The 16748-nt window shown below is 45.1% G+C and overlaps 1 long non-coding RNA gene and 1 other non-coding gene across 2 annotated transcripts; both read right to left on the bottom strand.

Moving 5' to 3' along the window:
* Positions 1 to 11486: 11486 nt before the first annotated feature.
* On the bottom strand, positions 11487 to 11592 carry LOC122682290. The gene has a single exon (XR_006337308.1). It is a non-coding gene; the product is annotated as a U6 spliceosomal RNA (small nuclear RNA).
* Positions 11593 to 13590: 1998 nt separating this feature from the next.
* Positions 13591 to 16348, bottom strand: LOC122681834. Its single transcript, XR_006337118.1, has 2 exons — positions 16268 to 16348; positions 13591 to 14417 (listed from the first exon to the last, which is right to left on the bottom strand). It is a non-coding gene; the product is annotated as an uncharacterized LOC122681834 (long non-coding RNA).
* Between the last annotated feature and the right edge of the window lie 400 nt (positions 16349 to 16748).

Genomic DNA, 16748 nt, shown 5'->3' with positions numbered 1-16748 from the left:
CCTCCTCCCTGCCTTTAGGATTTGTCAGTGGCTCCTTTTCTCCACCTGGGAATCTTCCCTTGGGTCCTCCTCACTATTGTCCTCTTGGTCGAGAGCCCAGCGCCAGAATCAGACGGACCGGGGTTTGAACCGCAGCTTGGCCGTTTACACCAGCTGTCTGACTTTGGAGTTTGTTTCCCTCTTTGACCTTCAGCTTCCTCATCTGAATAATAATAGAAGCTACCTGGAGTCTTGTGCCTGCAGTCCCTGGGGTCGCAAAGAGTCAGACACAACCGAGCGACTGAACAACAACCTCAAGATTGCCTCAAGGATCAAATGAGAGATAGTTCATGTTAAACAATTAGGATAGGGCCCAGTGTGTAATAAAGCACTCAATAAATGTTAACTATTATTGATCTTCACCTGGGCAGTGGCTGCTGACTGTTTAAGTTTCTCAGCCTTTGAATCAAGTACATACCGCCCCAGCTATATTTATTGACATGGAAAGATGCCCAAAGTGTACTCTTGAGAGGAAAAAAAGCAGGCTAGAAAACAATATATGCCTCACAGGTCATTTTAAGACTAAGGGGGGAAATGGATGTATATCTCTCAGCGTGGTGCCTGCACAGGTGATGAGCTCACTGAGAGTTGTGATTATTATTAATGTGAAAGCCCTTCCAATGCTACTTTCAAATATTACCATGTGTTGTTGTTTAGTTACTCAATCATTTCTGACTCTTTGCGACCCCATGGACTGCAGCACACCAGGCTTCCTCGTCCTTCACTGTCTCTCAGAGCTTGCTCAAATTCATGTCCATTGAGTAGGTGATGCCATCCAACCATCTCATCTTCTGTCACCCCCGTTCTCCTCCTGCCTTCAATCTTTCCCAGCATCAGAGTCTCTTCCAATGAGTTGGCTCTTCCCATCAGGTGGCCAAAGTATTGGAGCTTCAGCTTCAGCATCAGTCCTTCCAACGAATATTCAGGGTTGATTTCCTTTAGGATGGACTGGTTTACCATGCGAGTTCCTGTGAAACAGGATGCTGTTTGTCACTGTGCTTTGACAGTGGGTCAGAGAGGCAAACCCAGGCATCCCCTTCTGCCTTCCTTCTGACGCACTTCAGGGGGCTATCGTGAAAAGGACTGGAGCTGGACTTGAGACCCATTGGTCTCATGTGGATTCTGGTATTTTCTTATGTGTTCCTGGAGCAAAAGAAAAGCAAAGCATTGCCTTTTGGAATTAAGACTCCAAGCTTGTATCAAGGATGTTCTTTGCAGTAACTGAGGTGCTATGAGAAAATGTAGACACCTGGGGGCGCTCCAGTCAATCTGCATTAGAGAAAATGACAGAAGAGGATGATAATAATGCCAATCTTCAAATTAACAGTGGCTTCTATTTACTGAGGTCTTGCTATGAGCTCCTAGAATGTGCTAACCGACTCACAAACTTTATCTCATTTTGTCCTTCCAAGCACCCCATTAGTTTGATGCTATTACCAAAGATTTTAAAGATAGGTTGTATTGCTCTTTAGAATTTTAAAAATGTTTTAATGGAGTCACAATTTACCATGTAAAATGTACAAGCCCTGAGTGTACAGCCTGGTAAGTTGTTCTAAGTGTACACACACAGATACCCGCACCCAGATCAAGGTGTGAAACTATTATAACAACCTTTCCACTCACCCCCTACCCAAGGCAACCACTATCCTGACTTCTATCACCGTTTATTCATTTTGCGTGTTTTTGAACTTCATATAAATCAAATTATACATGTATAATGTTTAGAGTTGCCAGGTCTATCACATAAAAAGCCAGGATGCCAATTAAATTTGAATTTCCTATGGGACACTGTTGTTCCGTTGCTAAGCCGTGTCTGGTTCTTTGCAATCCCATAGACTGCAGCACACTAGGCTTCCCTGTCCTTCACTATCTCCCAGAGTTTGCTCACACTCATGTCTATTGAGGCAGTGATGCCATCCAACTATCCCATACTCTGTCGCCCCCTTCTCCTCCTGTCCTGAATCTTTCTCAGCATCAGGATCTTTTCCAATGAGTCGACTCTTCGCATCAGGTGGCCAAATATTAGAGCTTCAACTTCAGCATCAGTCTTTCCAGTGAATATTCAGGATTGATCTCCTTTAGTATCGACTGGTTGGATCTCCTTGCAGTCCAAGGGACTCTTAAGAGTCTTCTCCAGAAACATAATTTGAAAGAATCAGTTCTTCGGGACTCAATCTTCTTTATGGCCCAACTCTCACATCCATACATGACTACTGAAAAAACCGTAGCTTTGATTATACCGACCTTGTTCGCAAAGTGATGTCTCTGCTTTTCAATATGCTGTCTAGGTTGGTCATAGCTTTTCTTCCAAGGAGCAGCATCTTTTAATTTCATGGCTGCAGTCACCATCCAAAGTGATTTTGGTGCCCAAGAAAATAAAATCTGCCACTGTTTCCACTTTTTCCCCATCTATTTTCCATGAAGTGATGGGACCAGATGCCATGATCTTAGTTTTTTGAATGTTGATTTGTAAGCCGGCTTTTTCACTCTCCTCTTTCACGAACCTCACCAAGAGGCTCTTTAGTTCCTCTTCACTTTCTGCCATTAGAGTGATATCATCTGCATATCTGAGGTTGTTGATATTTATCCTGGCAATCTTGATTCCAGCCTGTGATTATTCCAGCCTAGCACTTCACTTGATACACCCTGCATGTAAGTTAAATAAGAAAGGTGACAATATACAACCTTGATGTACTCCTTTCCCAATTTTGAACCAGTCTGTTGTTCCATGTCCAGTTTTAACTGTTGCTTCTTGACCTGCATGCAGGTTTCTCAGGAGACAGGTCAGGTGGTCTGGTATTCCCATCTCTTTCAGAATTTTCCACAGTTTGTTGTCATCCACACAGTCAAAGGTTTTAGCATAGTCGATGAAGCAGAAGTAGATGTTTTTCTGTAATTCCCTTGCTTTCTCTATGACCCAGCAAATGTTTGCAATTCAATCTCCGGTTCCTCTTTTCTAAATCCAGCTTGTACATCTGGAAGTTCTCGGTTCACATACTGTTGAAGTCTCGGTTAAGGACGTTGAGCATTATGTTACTCGCAGTGAAATAAGCACAGTTGTACAGTAGTTAGAGCATCCTTTGGCATTGCTTCTCTTTGGGATTGGAATGAAAATTGACCTTTTCCAGTCTTGTGGCCACTGCTGAGTTTTCCCAATTTGCTGGCACATAGAGTATAGCACTTTAGCAGCAGCATCTTTTAGGATTTTAAATAGCTCAGCTGGAATATTTTTATACTAAAAAAATTCATTGTTTATCTGAAATTCAAATTTAACCAAATATCTTATATTTTTTTCTGACAACTCTAGTACTCTTTTGTGCCTGGTTCCCTTTAACATAATTGTGAGACTCACCTCCATTGTTTTGGTTATTTATAACTTACTCTTTTTCATTGCTGTGTAGTATTCCATTCCATGAATGTGTCTTGATGCATTTATTCTTTGTATGGTTGAGGAGAAGGAAGGGTTACTCTCAGAAATGCAGCCTAGATAGTGTTAAGCAGTGTACTCTGGCATCAGAGTCCTGAGGGATTTGAATCCTAGCTCCACCTCTTACTACTTGTAAGACCTTAACCAAGGGACTTAGTCTCAGCTGGTTTGACTTTAATATGGGTTAGTAATAGTACCTCAAAGGGTGTTGTAAGGTTTAAAGGATATATTACATATAAATCTCTTAGAATAGGGCCCAGTACAGAGTTAGCACCTGACGAATGTTGCCTGTGTTATGGTATCCATGAGACCTAGGAGAAAATTGAAGTTCAGAGGTGTTAAGAGACTTGATAAAAGTCACATACCTGCTAAGTCATGGAGCCCTTTTGTCATCAATACTGGCTGAATTAGTTATTTATCAACAGTTTTTTTTGAGCACCTGTTATGCATCAGGCCTTGAAGTAACACAATGAGCAGAAGAGCCAAAGCCCGTCCTGTTATGAAATGCACACCCCCAGGGCTCTCACGGTGCTGTTTGCCGCTGTGCGCTTTCCCCGGGCCTCTCATGAGTTATGTGGCATAGTGGCTGAAAGGCACTTAGCACGGAGCCCCACAGGCATTGCTGTTCCAGAAACAACAGCTGTTACCCAGGTAGTAGCAATCTCTATGAGCCTTCCCAGGTGGCTCAGTGGTAAAGAATCTGCCTGCCAATGCAGGAGATGCAAGAGACTTAGGTTTGATCCTTGGGTCAGGAAGATCCCCAGGAGTAGGAAATTGCAATCCACAACAGTATTCTTGCCAGGAAAATTCCATGGACAGAGGAGCCTGCGGGCTCCTCAAGAGCTACAGTCCATGGGGTTGCAAAGAATCAGACACGACTAAGCACAGCAATCTCTATGGCAACAGTGTGTAATGGGGCTCAGCAGCCCCATTTTACAGATGAGAAAACTGATGCTCAGGGAGGTTAAGAGGCTGGCCTGAGGTGATTCAGCTAGTACTGGCAGAACAGGAATTCAGCGTCACATCCAATTGACTCTAAAACCCTCCTGGATGTCTCAGTGCGAATTTTCTGTCTTGAGTTCTGCTTCTGGAGTTCAGATGTGAGAGATTCAAGTTCCAGCTTTGTGACCCTGGGCATGTTATTTGCTGTCTGCGGGCTCTAGTTTCCATCTCTCTACGCAGAATTGCCTTGGGCGTCCGCAGAAAGCTCTCCGCAGGTACAAACACCTCTGAAGGGATGTTGGTAGGAATATGCAGTCAGGAAGGGGCTTTTGAATGTGCAAGCTGCTCAACTCTTAAATCAAAACTTTCCTTCCAGGGAATTCCCTAGCTGTTCAATGGTTAGAACTGTACACTTCCACTGCAGGGGGCACAGATTTGATCCCTGGTTGGGGAACTAATATCCCACATGCTGCATCAGTTCAGTTCCATTCAGTCTCTCAATCGTGTCCAACTCTTTGTGACCCCATGAACCATAGCATGCCAGGCCTCCCTGTCCGTCACCAACTCCCAGAGTTCACCCAAACCCATGTCCATTGAGTCGGTAATGCCATCCAACCATCTCATCCCCTGTCATGCCCTTCTCCTCCTGCCTTCAATCTTTCCCAGCATCAGGGTCTTTTCAAAGTAGTCAGCTCTTTGCATCAGGTGGCCAAAGTATTGAAGTTTCAGCTTCAACATCAGTCCTTCCAATGAACATCGAGGACTGATCTCCTTTAGGATTGACTGGTTGGATCTCCTTGCAGCCCAAGGGACTCTCAAGAGTCTTCTCCAACACCACAGTTCAAAAGCATCAATTCTTCGGCGCTCAGCTTTCTTTATAGTCCAACTCTCACATCCATACATGACCACTGGAAAAACCATAGCCTTGACTAGACGGACCTTTGTTGGCAAAGTAATGTCTCTGCTTCTTAATATGCTGTCTAGGTTGGTCATAACTTTCCTTTCAAGAAGTAAGCATCTTTTAATTTCATGGCTGCAATCACCATCTGCAGTGATTTTGGAGCCCAAAAAAATAAAGTCAGCCACTGTTTTCACTGTTTCCCCATCTATTTGCCATGATCTTAGTTTTCTGAATGTTCAGCTTTAAGACAACTTTTTCACTCTCCTCTTTCACTTTCATCAAGAGGCTCTTTAGTTCTTCACTTTCTGCCATAAGGGTGGTGTCATCTGCATATCTGAGGTTACTGATATTTTTCCCAGCAATCTTGATTCCAGCTTGTGCTTCCTCTAGTCCAGAGTTTCTCATGATGTACTCTGCATATAAGTTAAATAAGCAGGGTGACAATATACAGCCTTGACGTATTCCTTTTCCTATTTGGAACCAGTCTCTTGTTCCATGTCCAGCTCTAACTGTTGCTTCTTGACCTGTATACAGGTTTCTCAAGAGGCAGGTCAGGTGGTCTGGTATTCCCATCTCTTTCAGAATTTTCCACAGTTTATTGTGATCCACACAGTCAAAGGCTTTGGCATAGTCAATAAAGCAGAAATAGATGTTTTTCTGGAATGTCTTGCTTTTTCGATGATCCGGCATATGTTGGCATTTGATCTCTGGTTCCTCTGCCTTTTCTAAAACCAGCTTGAACATCTGGAAGTTCACGGTTCACGTATTGCTGAAGCCTGGCTTGGAGAATTTTAAGCATTACTTTACTAGCGTGTGAGATGAGTGCAATTGTGTTGTAGTTTGAGCTTTCTCATGCATTGCATTTCTTTGGGATTGGAATGAAAACTGACCTTTTCCAATCCTGTGGCCACTGCTGAGTTTTCCAAATTTGCTGGCATATTGAGTGCAGCACTTTCACAGCATCACCTTTCAGGATTTGAAATAGCTCAACTGGAATTCCATCACCTCCACTAGCTTTGTTCATAGGGATGTTTCCTAAGACCCACTTGACTTCACATTCCAGGATGTCTGGCTCTAGGTGAGTGATCACACCATCGTGATTATCTGGGTCATGAAGATCTTTTTTGTATAGTTCTCCTGTGTATTCTTGCCACCTCTTCTGAGGCCAATAAATTAATAAGTCAATTAATTAATTAAAAAGTTCTGATTACTGTAGAAAAATGGAAAGCCTTTCTTACATAAATGAACTTAAAGGACGTAGAAAGATACCTAGACTACCACATTGAGTATATTTAAAAATCCATTTCATGGGTGTAAGCTGTATGTACAGAACATGCATGAGAAGGATTCATTGAGCAGTCACTTAGGTAACAGCACTCATTCTGTGTGGGTGCTGTGCTAGGTCCTCTGGAAGTAATGCTCCTAACAGACCTGTGTGACAGGTGCTGCCTTAGACAATTGTGCAGGCAGACAGTTGGCACTCTGTAGGCTGCCCAGGTAGCACAGAGCTGCCATCTGGATCGGGGCACTTTGGTCTCAGAGGCTGTGCTCTTGATCCCAGAGCTCTGCCACTTCTGCTACGGGTGTTTTTTTTTTTTTTCCTCTGGGTGGTAATATGTCAGTGTTTTGAATTTTCTTCTTTGTGCTTCTCTGCATTATCTGAGCTTTTATGGTACATAGATTTTGTTTTCCATAAAAACGACTAGAGTTCTAATTTGATGTCTTTAAGAATTAGCTGTGAATGCTTCTAGGGATAAGCCACTCCCAGTCTTTTTTGTGGTGGGAAGACTGAAGTCCTTAGACCTGGAACCCACTGCCCAGCCCTGATGTCCCCCTGCGGGGCACTCTGACCCTGGGCAACTCACAGTGTCTAGTCATCACCTTCCCCCTGGCCTCATTAGAGTAGGCACAGATGGGGACCTCAGAAAACGTCCTCTTATGCAGGAGGAATGGGTCACTGTGCCCTCAGGATCTCACTCCACCTCCAAAGGCTGTTCCCTACCTTCCCCCAGGACCCCGAGAATTAGTTACTGAACCAAGTCACTATAAAGTGCTAATAGTTCATAGGGTTTTTTCACATGGATTTTAGTTGCACCATGTGAGGTCTAGTTCCTGGACCAGGGATCAAACCTGGGCCCCCTGCATTGGAAACGAGGAGTCTTAGCCGCTGGACCACCAGGAAAGTCCCCTAGTTTATAGGTTTTTAAAGAGGCAAGTGGCAAGAGACCCAAGCCACAACCAGATGGATGACTAATGGGGCCCATTGGCTGGGGTGTGCCTGTCAGAGAGCCCCAGAAATCACTGCCCAGGCTGGTAGGGGAGGGGCTCAGGCCTCACCCCAAGAAGGGGCTGCTGGGAGTTTTCTGCCCGTGACCCCACTCGTGACCCCATCTCCTATCACCCCCGCCTCAGAAAGGCTGGGCCCACAGAGCCATAAATTCCTGCTATCATTAGACCGTATCTCTACGGCTCGGGCTGTTTGTCAGGAGCCCTACAATTATTTTTTATCACTTAACAAGTCGTATAATTATTTTTATCACTTTTTTCTCACAGCAGGGCTACTTTTGCCTTCTTTCAGTTTGGAGTTGGGGGGAACCCGGCTCCCAGAACGTTTCACAGAGTTTCCTGGCTTTGTCCAAAGCTCTAGAGTGTGTCAGGCTTTGAACTCAAAGCTCCTCCGGGGGATAAGTGGGAACTTTTGTGAGGGCAGAGGCTTGGGAAGACTGGGGGGTGGAAACTGGGAGCCCTCAAGAGCCAGGGAAAGGTTTTAGGCTCAGCTACTTCCTGTGTGACCAGGGCAAGTCACTCAACCACCCTGTGCCCTGATTTCTTCATCAGTTAAATGAGGAAGTGATACTAATACCCAACTCATAAGTCAGTACATGTAAGTGCTCAAACACTATGAGATTCTATTTAACCTTGAGTTGGGACCTAGATTCCAAATTGAGACCCTGGCCTCCTGGATGACTTAGGCAAGTCCCTTGCCCTGTCTGAGTCTTCGACTCCTCACCTGTAAAATGGACATTATCTTGCCTGCCTCATTGTCTGGCTTTTACATCTCCAGTCCCATCAGCCTGACCTTCTTCAGGTCCTCAAACCCCAACGCTCCCAGCCCTAGTTTTGCCTGGGTAACTCCATTATCATCCCAGGCATCCTCCCTTCTCTCCCTCCCTCCTCTTCTTTACTTATTCAATAAATATTTTTTGAAGACCTACTGTCTGCCCAGACTGTGCTAAGTGGTAGAGAAGACAAAAGTTCCTGTGCTTCTGATGGGGAGATAGAAATAAACTAAAAAGAGAGTCAAGGACCTCCCTGGTGGTCCAGTGGTTAAGAACCCACCTGCCAATGCAAGAGACCTGGGTTCCATCCCTGGTCCAGGAGGATTCCACATGCAGTGGGGCAATTAAACCTGAGCACCACGACTACTGAGCCCGAGCGCTAGTGTCTGCAAGCTGCAACTACTAAAGCCTGTGTGCCCCAGAGCCTGTGCTCCACAACGAAGAGAAGCCACTGCAATGAGAAGCCCACAGATTGCAACTAGAGAGTAGCCCCCGATCGCCACAGCTAGAGAACCTCTCCATGTGCAGCCAAAAATAAAGAAGTTTTAAGAGAGTTAAAGTAAAGCAAGACAAAACCCAAGGCAGTTACAAAATGTATTAAACACTTCATAAAGGAGAATTGAAGCACTGTAAGAGGAAGTAACTAGGAAAGGTCAATTTCCAGAGAGGCCTCCCGAAGGAGATACTTCTGTTTAAAATTAATAATCTTTGAATATGCACATGGTATAAAATTCAAAGAGTATACAACACCACCCAGGATGGTTCTGCCCGCCATCCTCCTGTCCCCAGCTTTGCAGTCCTCCCTGGAGAGGCCCCTGTGTTGTCCATTGCTGGGGTTGGCTGACATTTGTGGTGACATCTGAATTGCAAGAACCAGCAGATAGAGACTTTGCTGGTGGCCCAGTGGTTAAGAATACACCTTGCAATGCAGAGGACGCAGGTTCTATCCCTGGTCAGCGAACTAAGACCCCACAAGCTTTGCAGCCAAAAATCCAAAGCATAGAGGAGAAGCGATGTTTTAACAAATTCAGTAAAGCCTTAAAAAATGGTCCACATCAAAAAACTTAAAAAAAAAAAAAAAACAAAAAGAATCAGCAGACATTTGAAGAGGTAGGAGAAGAGATGTCCAAGTCGAGAGAACAGTGAGAGCAATGGCCCTGAACTGGACCTGTGTTACTGGGGAGAGGGGAGAAGAGGAGATCGGTGTGGGGCCTGGGACCTGTAGAAGGAATTCGGATGTCACTCTCTGTGGCCTGGGTATAACTTTCAAGTTGGCTAAGATAGAAGTGAGTGTCCTCTCTTTTTTTTAAAAAAAGAAAAATTTCTTTATTTATTTATGGCTGTGCTGGGTCTTCCTTGGGTCTTCGCTGCTACATGTGGGCTTTTAGTTGCAACAAGTGGGGGCTACTCTCTAGTTGCAGTTTGCGGGCTTCTCATCGCAGCAGCTGCTCTTCTGGCAGAGCATGGGCTCTAGGGTGCATGAGCTGCAGTAGTTGTGGCACTCAGGTTTAGTTATCCCACGACAGGTGGAATCTTCCCACACCAAGGATCGAACCATGTCCTCTGGATTGGCAGGTGATTCCTCAACGTCTAGACCACCAGGGGACTCCAGGAGTGAACGCCTTCTGATTTGTGATTGGTAGAAACACTCTGAAGAGAGCTGATTTAGGGGCTGAGAGGGGCAGGGAGGTGAGTGAGGGAGTGCCCATGGAGTTGGGGATGGTAAATGTCAGGAGCAGGGTGGAGGGCGGAGGCGGTGAGGAGGGGTCCTTCTGGGTTGTTTAGGAGGTGGGCGGAACCCAGCGAGGGTCCCAGTCACAGGCTCTGATGGTGTCTTGGCAGTGTTAGGAGTCCCGTCTTTGTGATTCTAAGATTAACTTGCACACTTGTAACCTGGCACGGTGGGCACTTGGGACGTGTTTGCTGAAGAGATGACTGAGGATAGAAAGGCCCTTTGTAAGTGGAGACACGCCCTCTGAGAAATGGCCGCAGCCTCCCCTCCCCCGACTCCCTCCTTACACGGACACTCCCCTCCCATCATCCCTGTCCTTGAATCACCTCCAGACACGTCCTGCTGTCTGGACACTGCTTCTGATAGGCAGGACTTAGAAGCTCAACCTTCAGGTTCTCGTACTTTCTTAGCCACAAAACCCCTTTTTCTATGGAAGCCTGATATATAAACGATATAGAAAGTTATTTTACAATTCCAAACACCCAAGAATCTGAGTAAAAGAAATGAAGAAAATCGACAGGATTCTCAGCACAGTTATTGATATACAAATGATCCTCGAGATGCATGGAGCTGTTTTATTGAATGCCATAATTTCGAATCAGGGCATTCCTGACAATGTGTTCTTTTTATATACCCAACAAAGAGCTCTCAGAAGCTTTCTGCAGGGAAACCCAGCCTCTGAAGTCAATTATTCCAGCATTTGGCTTCCTTTGTATTCAAGTGCAATCCTGCTTCACCCAGAGAAATATTTCCAAATGGTAAAAGTCTGTGTATATGTATGTTTCAAAATTTTTATATAAAGTATCCAACATACATTTCTAAAAAATGCACCAAGCCTAAGTGTACACCTCAGTAATCCTCACAAAAAGAACACCATGGTGTCCTTGCCACCCAGAAGACAGGGACCCTGGCCAGCCCCCCAAGCCTTCCTGTGACTCTTCTAGTCATTCACAGCTCACCTCTCTACAGAGTAACCATGATCTTGACCCTCAATGCCCTAGGTTATTTTGGTCTGTTGAACTTTCATAGACATGGAATGCAGGACGTATTCATTTGTACCTGGCTTGTGTTTGAGAGATTCATCCGTATTTTTTACAGCGAGAGTCTGTTCATTCTCATTGCTGTGTAGCATTTCATTGTATGAATATACCACAATTTCAAAAGCCATTTTTAAAATGCTTAAGTGTTTTTTGCATGTACTTTTATTATGAATTCATATATTGTATGAATATACCACAATTTCAAAAAGCGATTTGTAAAATGTTTAAATGTTTTTTGTGTGTATTATTATTTTTTCTTTTTTTATTGCCGTTTAATGGCTTTACATTTTTGTGTCAGTTTCTGCTGTACAACAGAGTCAGCTATATGTTACACATGTCCCCTCCCCAAAATATGGAGGGTTCATGAGTTTGCACGTCACCCTTGCACAGGAGTCGTGCTAATATTCTCTGTGTTTTTCCAGTTCTACTATATGTGCTGCTGAAGCAAGCACCAAATAGTGATTAAAAAAACCCCCCAAAACAGTAGGTCACTAGGGGGTAGTGGGCAGGGACTGGATTTGACCCACAGATAAGTTTTGCTTTATGCACCTGGTGTTTTTGTTTTTTTTTCACTGTCTTGGTTGCTGTTAAAAATCAATGTCTGGCCTCTCTTAGAAGATCTGCTGTTGCTGGGCCCCCAAGCTCAAGTGCCTGGAGCTGAGTCCCGGCTGCCCCTTCTCAACAATGCTTTCTGTTCCCATTTTGCCACAGTCCCACCACCCCCTATTGCACAGGCCCGCCTTACCCACCAACATTGCACACCTGGCCCTGTAAGCATTTTATGTTTGTTAGTTATGTATGACCTTTATTTTTTAAAAATTATTTTATTGAAGTACAGTTGACTTACAATGTTATGCTGATTTCTACTATACAGCAAAGAGATTCGGTTATACATATATGTATATACATTCTTTTTCATATTCTTTTCCATTATGGTTTATCACAGGATATTGAATACAGGTCCCTGTGCTATTTAGTAGGACCTTGTTGTTTGGCCCTGTAAACATTTGAGTCTTCCACTCCAGCTTTAATTTAGCAGAGGTGGCTCCAACATGCTTTATTCTGTGGTCTACACAACAGGCAAATCTGGTCATTTAAGTTAGAATATAAATTGTCTCCACTGGGTTAAAGTTTGGAAGGTATATTTGAATGCTTAAAAATTTAGGACTTCCCAGGCAATCAGCTGCTAAGACTACGCTTCTACTGTAGGGGGCACAGGTTCGATCCCTGGTCAGGGAATTAAGATCCCGTAGGTCTCTTGGTGGTGCAGCCAAATATAGAAATATATATATATATATATATACACATACACACACACATATATTATCATTATTACTATTTCAAAAAATGTTTTAAAATAGATTTCACAGTTATTGTTATTATCATTATTTCATGCGTGTGTGGTGTTGCTTTAGTTGTGCTGACTCTTTGAGACCCAATGGACCATTAGCCCACCAGGCTGCCTCTGTCCATGGGATTAACCAGGCAAAAATATTGGAGTGGGTTGCCATGCCCTCCTCCAGGGGATCTTCCCGACCCAGAGATCGAATCTGCATCTATGTCTCCTGCATTGGCAGGGAGATTCTTTACCACTAGTGCCACCTGGGAAGCCCATTGTCATTATTATTGTTAATTAAAAGATCTTTTAAAATATACAGTTGACCCTTGAACAACATGGATTTGAACTGTGTGGCTCCACCTTTATGCAGATATTTTTCAATAGTGAATATTACAATAGAGCACAATCCATGGTTGGTTGAATCCATGGGTGCAGAACTGTGGGTACTGGAGAAACCACTACTATGGAGGAACTGCTTGTAAGGAGGGCTGATATAAGTTATACACAGATTTTTGACTGCACCAGGGATGGGTGCCTGTAACCCCAACTTTGTTTGGGGTCAACTGTATTCAAACGTATAGTAAAGGCCATAATTAAATATGATTCTGATGATTTGGAATCAAATCCTGGCTCTAATACTCAGGAGCTATGTGACCTCAGGTAATTGTGGTCTCTCTCTGTGCCACAGTACAAAGTTTAGTACACAGTACTAATATTTACCTCACTGAGTTCTTATGAAGATTAAATGAGCTAATACTTATAACAACGTTAGACAAACATCTGGCACATAATAAATATTCAACATATGCTAGCCTTTTATTATTTTTAAATTTTGTGGGCAGGCCAATCATCTGACCTGCTAAGGTGACAGACCATCTCAGTTTGCCCAAGACTGAGAGGGCTTTCAGGAACTGGAGAGTGAAAGTTGCTCAGTTGTATCCAACTCTTTGCGACCTCATAGACTATACAGTCCATGGAATTCAAAAGTGGAAACGTCCTGGGCGAAAAAGGATCAACTGGTCACCTTTGGTCTGCCTGATAGTGACCCTTCACTGTAACATAACAGACTGGGGCTCTTACTTTAAAAAAAAAAATTAACATAGCCATTTTATTTATTTATACTTATTTATTTGTGACTGCACTGGGCCTTCACTGCTGCGCACAAGTTTTCTCTAGGGGCGGGTGGGGGCTACTGTTCACTGCAGTGCTCAGGCTCCTCATTGCGGTGGCTTCTCTTGTTACGGAGCACGTGGTCTCTAGGATGCATGGGCTTCAGTAGTTGGGGAGCACGCGCTTAGTTACCTCATGACGGGTGGGGTCTTCCCAGACCAGTGATGGAACCCATCTTCCCAGACCAGTGATGGAACCCATTGGCAGGCGGACTCTTCACCACTGAACCACCAGGGAAGTCCCACCATTAACATTTGGGGCAGAATAATTCTCTGTTGGGGAGAGGAGCTGCCTTGTTCATCGGGGGATGTTTAGCAGGATCCCTGGCCTGCACCCACTTGGTCCAGCAGCACCCTCACAACCAGTCATGACAACTGAAGAGGTCTTCAGATCTTGCCAAATGTCTCCTGGGAAGCAAGACCTCCAGGTCGAGAACCACTGGCTCAACAGGCAGATTTAATGAATGGCGTGTTTACAGAGGTGTGGGCAGGCTAAGGGACACTTCAGGGAGCACTGAGGCACCCAGGGTCTAGAACGTGGGGCACTGATCTCACCCCCAGACCTACAGGAGTGAGAGAAGGAACAGTGTTACTGCTCCCAGAAGTAGCTGAAACTGTGGAAGTGAGGCCACGGAGAAATGCAGGCTCTGTCACATGAGGGGAAACGTGGCGTAACTATCCATGCTTCTTCCTCATCATGCCTTTTATTCTCCCCTTGATGGCTCTCTTTGGCAGAATCCGGTGAGAAGTCAGGAGGCATGGGCGTCTCCTGGTGCATAAAACAGAGCCGATGAGGGTGTGTGGAGGTGCTGGACGGACAGACAGGAACCATCACAGGGAGGCAGCAGCAGGCCTCAGACCCTGGACGTTTGAGTCCAGTCTTGTAGTAACTTGCGTAGGAGTTTTCCAGGTAGGGCAAACCGGGAAAGGGTATTTCACCCAGACGGAACAGCATGTACAAAGGCATGGAGTTACAAAAGAGCCTGGCTCCCACTTCATTGTTTATTTAATCATGATTGTTTGTTTGATTGATTGACTCTGTTCTAAAACATTCGAAAGGTACAAAGCCAGGAAATTAAAAGTAGAGCTTCCTCCCACCCCTGACCCCAGCTGCCCAACTCACCTCCCAGAGGCCACCTTTCTCTCCAGGCTCCTCTTACTTCTAGAAATAGTGCAAATGCTAGCTAGTAATGTATATGATGCATGTCACAAACTCCTAATTTGACTTAATTTCACTGATGTTTGTGGAGCCCCTGCTGTGTGCAGAGAAACAGGTGGAGAGCTCTGGCCTTGAACTCCAAGCCCAACGCTTCACAAAACTCCATGTAGTTTTAGGCACATCACTCTCAGCTTCCCATATACTCTTCCAAGAAAGGAGTATCTCCAAGGGTCCTGTCAGCTCTGTGGGGTTTGCCCACAGTTGTGTAGTTCAACTGATAGTTTCTGAATTAAATGGAATTAAAAGTGAACCTGGTAGCTCAGACAGTAAAGAATCTGCCTGCAATGTAGGAGATCCAGGTTCAATCCCTAGGTTGGGAAGATCCCCCCTGGAGAAGGGAATGGCAAGCCACTTCAGTGTTCTTGCCTAGAGAAACCCTTGGACAGAGGAGCCTGGGGTCCATGGGTCCATGGGATTGCAAACAGTCGGACATGACTAAGCAACTAACACTTTCACTTTTTCAAAGCTGAACCACTGGCAAGAAGCAAATTGTAACAAAAGAGCCTTGGGTCTCTTTCAGGCCCAGGTATTGTCATTTTGGGGAGATGAATGAGGTTTCTGTCTCCAAAGACATGTTCTTGACTGAGCCAACAGAATCGTTGTCTAAGAAGAGAGTGCCTACAGTACTGTAACTTTGAGCATGGGCTGACTTGGGAGCTGGTTGGCTCCAGCCAACCGGGTAGCACTTAGCCTGTCTCTGAGCTGCCCGGGAAAGACTAGACCCTGCCGGGCTACCCCCAGCTGGTGTGTGAAGCTCTCAGGGGAGTTTAAGATCAAAGGGAGGAACTGGGAAGGCTATCAAGCTACAGTTACAGGGAGCCTGATGGCCAACTGGTATACCTGACGGTACCTGGAAGCAAGCAAACAAATCTGGGCACCATTTGCCCAGCCAGAAGCCCAGAAACCAGAGCAACCCAGGTCACCAGGAGCAGACGAGAACAGGGCTAGTCCTTACCTCTGTTCTTCCTTTCTGATCTGTCTTGTCACCATAAGACTCGGTTCTTTCCTGACAATACCTGTATTTCCAGCACTTGGGGCAAAGTTGCCTCCCACAGATGGACCACCTGCCTTGTTTTAGATGCTGACCACACACCAGCCCTCAGTTCCCGGCTACTTTGCAAGGAAGGTCTTGATGACCCCCACTTTGCAAACAAGGAAAACTGAGGCTCAGAAAGGAGAGATGCTGGGCATTGTGAGGTCAGGGATTATATAGTGATATCAACAGGTATTTTGTGTTGGAGAGGTATGGAGTTTTGAGCACAGAGTCAGAGAACCTTAGAAGTCCAGGAGGGCTGGGTTCACAGGTGACCAGTACAGTCCACACACGCACTGATCACCACACCATGGATTAAGCATCTCTCTCGGGCTCATTTCCCATGCATTCAGGCCTCTTCTCTCACCTGGCATCTTGTTCCAGCCTCCTCCCTGGTCTCTCTTCTTTCCAAAACTACAAGCAGCAGCCAGAGGCATTTTTCTAAACTCTAAGCAGACTGTGTCACTCTTTCTCTTAAAACCCTTCATGGGCTCCCCTTTGCCCTCAGGATAAAGTTCAAATTCCTTGACATGGTTTACTAAGTCATCTGTCATCTGGCCATAAGTCTCTTGCCACTCTGCCTCTCTCCAGCACCCCACCCCCAGCTCTGCACCAACTCGGAAAAACCTTGGTTTAATTTACCAGATATGCCACATACTCTCTCTCTCCCTAACCCCTGGACCTTTGCACTTGCTGTTCCACTCACTTGGAACACAGTGTACTCTAGCATTCCCTTTCTCTGGTTGAATACTCTCTCTCTTTTCCTAACTCCTCTGGGAAGCTATTTCTGCTCACACCCCTCCCAAGGAGGCCAGGTTGTTACCTCCTTCCCCACCCCCACCCACAGT

The sequence above is a fragment of the Cervus elaphus genome, chromosome 23 (genome assembly GCF_910594005.1).
Source record: "Cervus elaphus chromosome 23, mCerEla1.1, whole genome shotgun sequence".
In the NCBI taxonomy this organism is placed as follows: Eukaryota; Metazoa; Chordata; class Mammalia; order Artiodactyla; family Cervidae; genus Cervus; species Cervus elaphus.
This window is presented reverse-complemented; position numbering and strand designations above follow the sequence as displayed.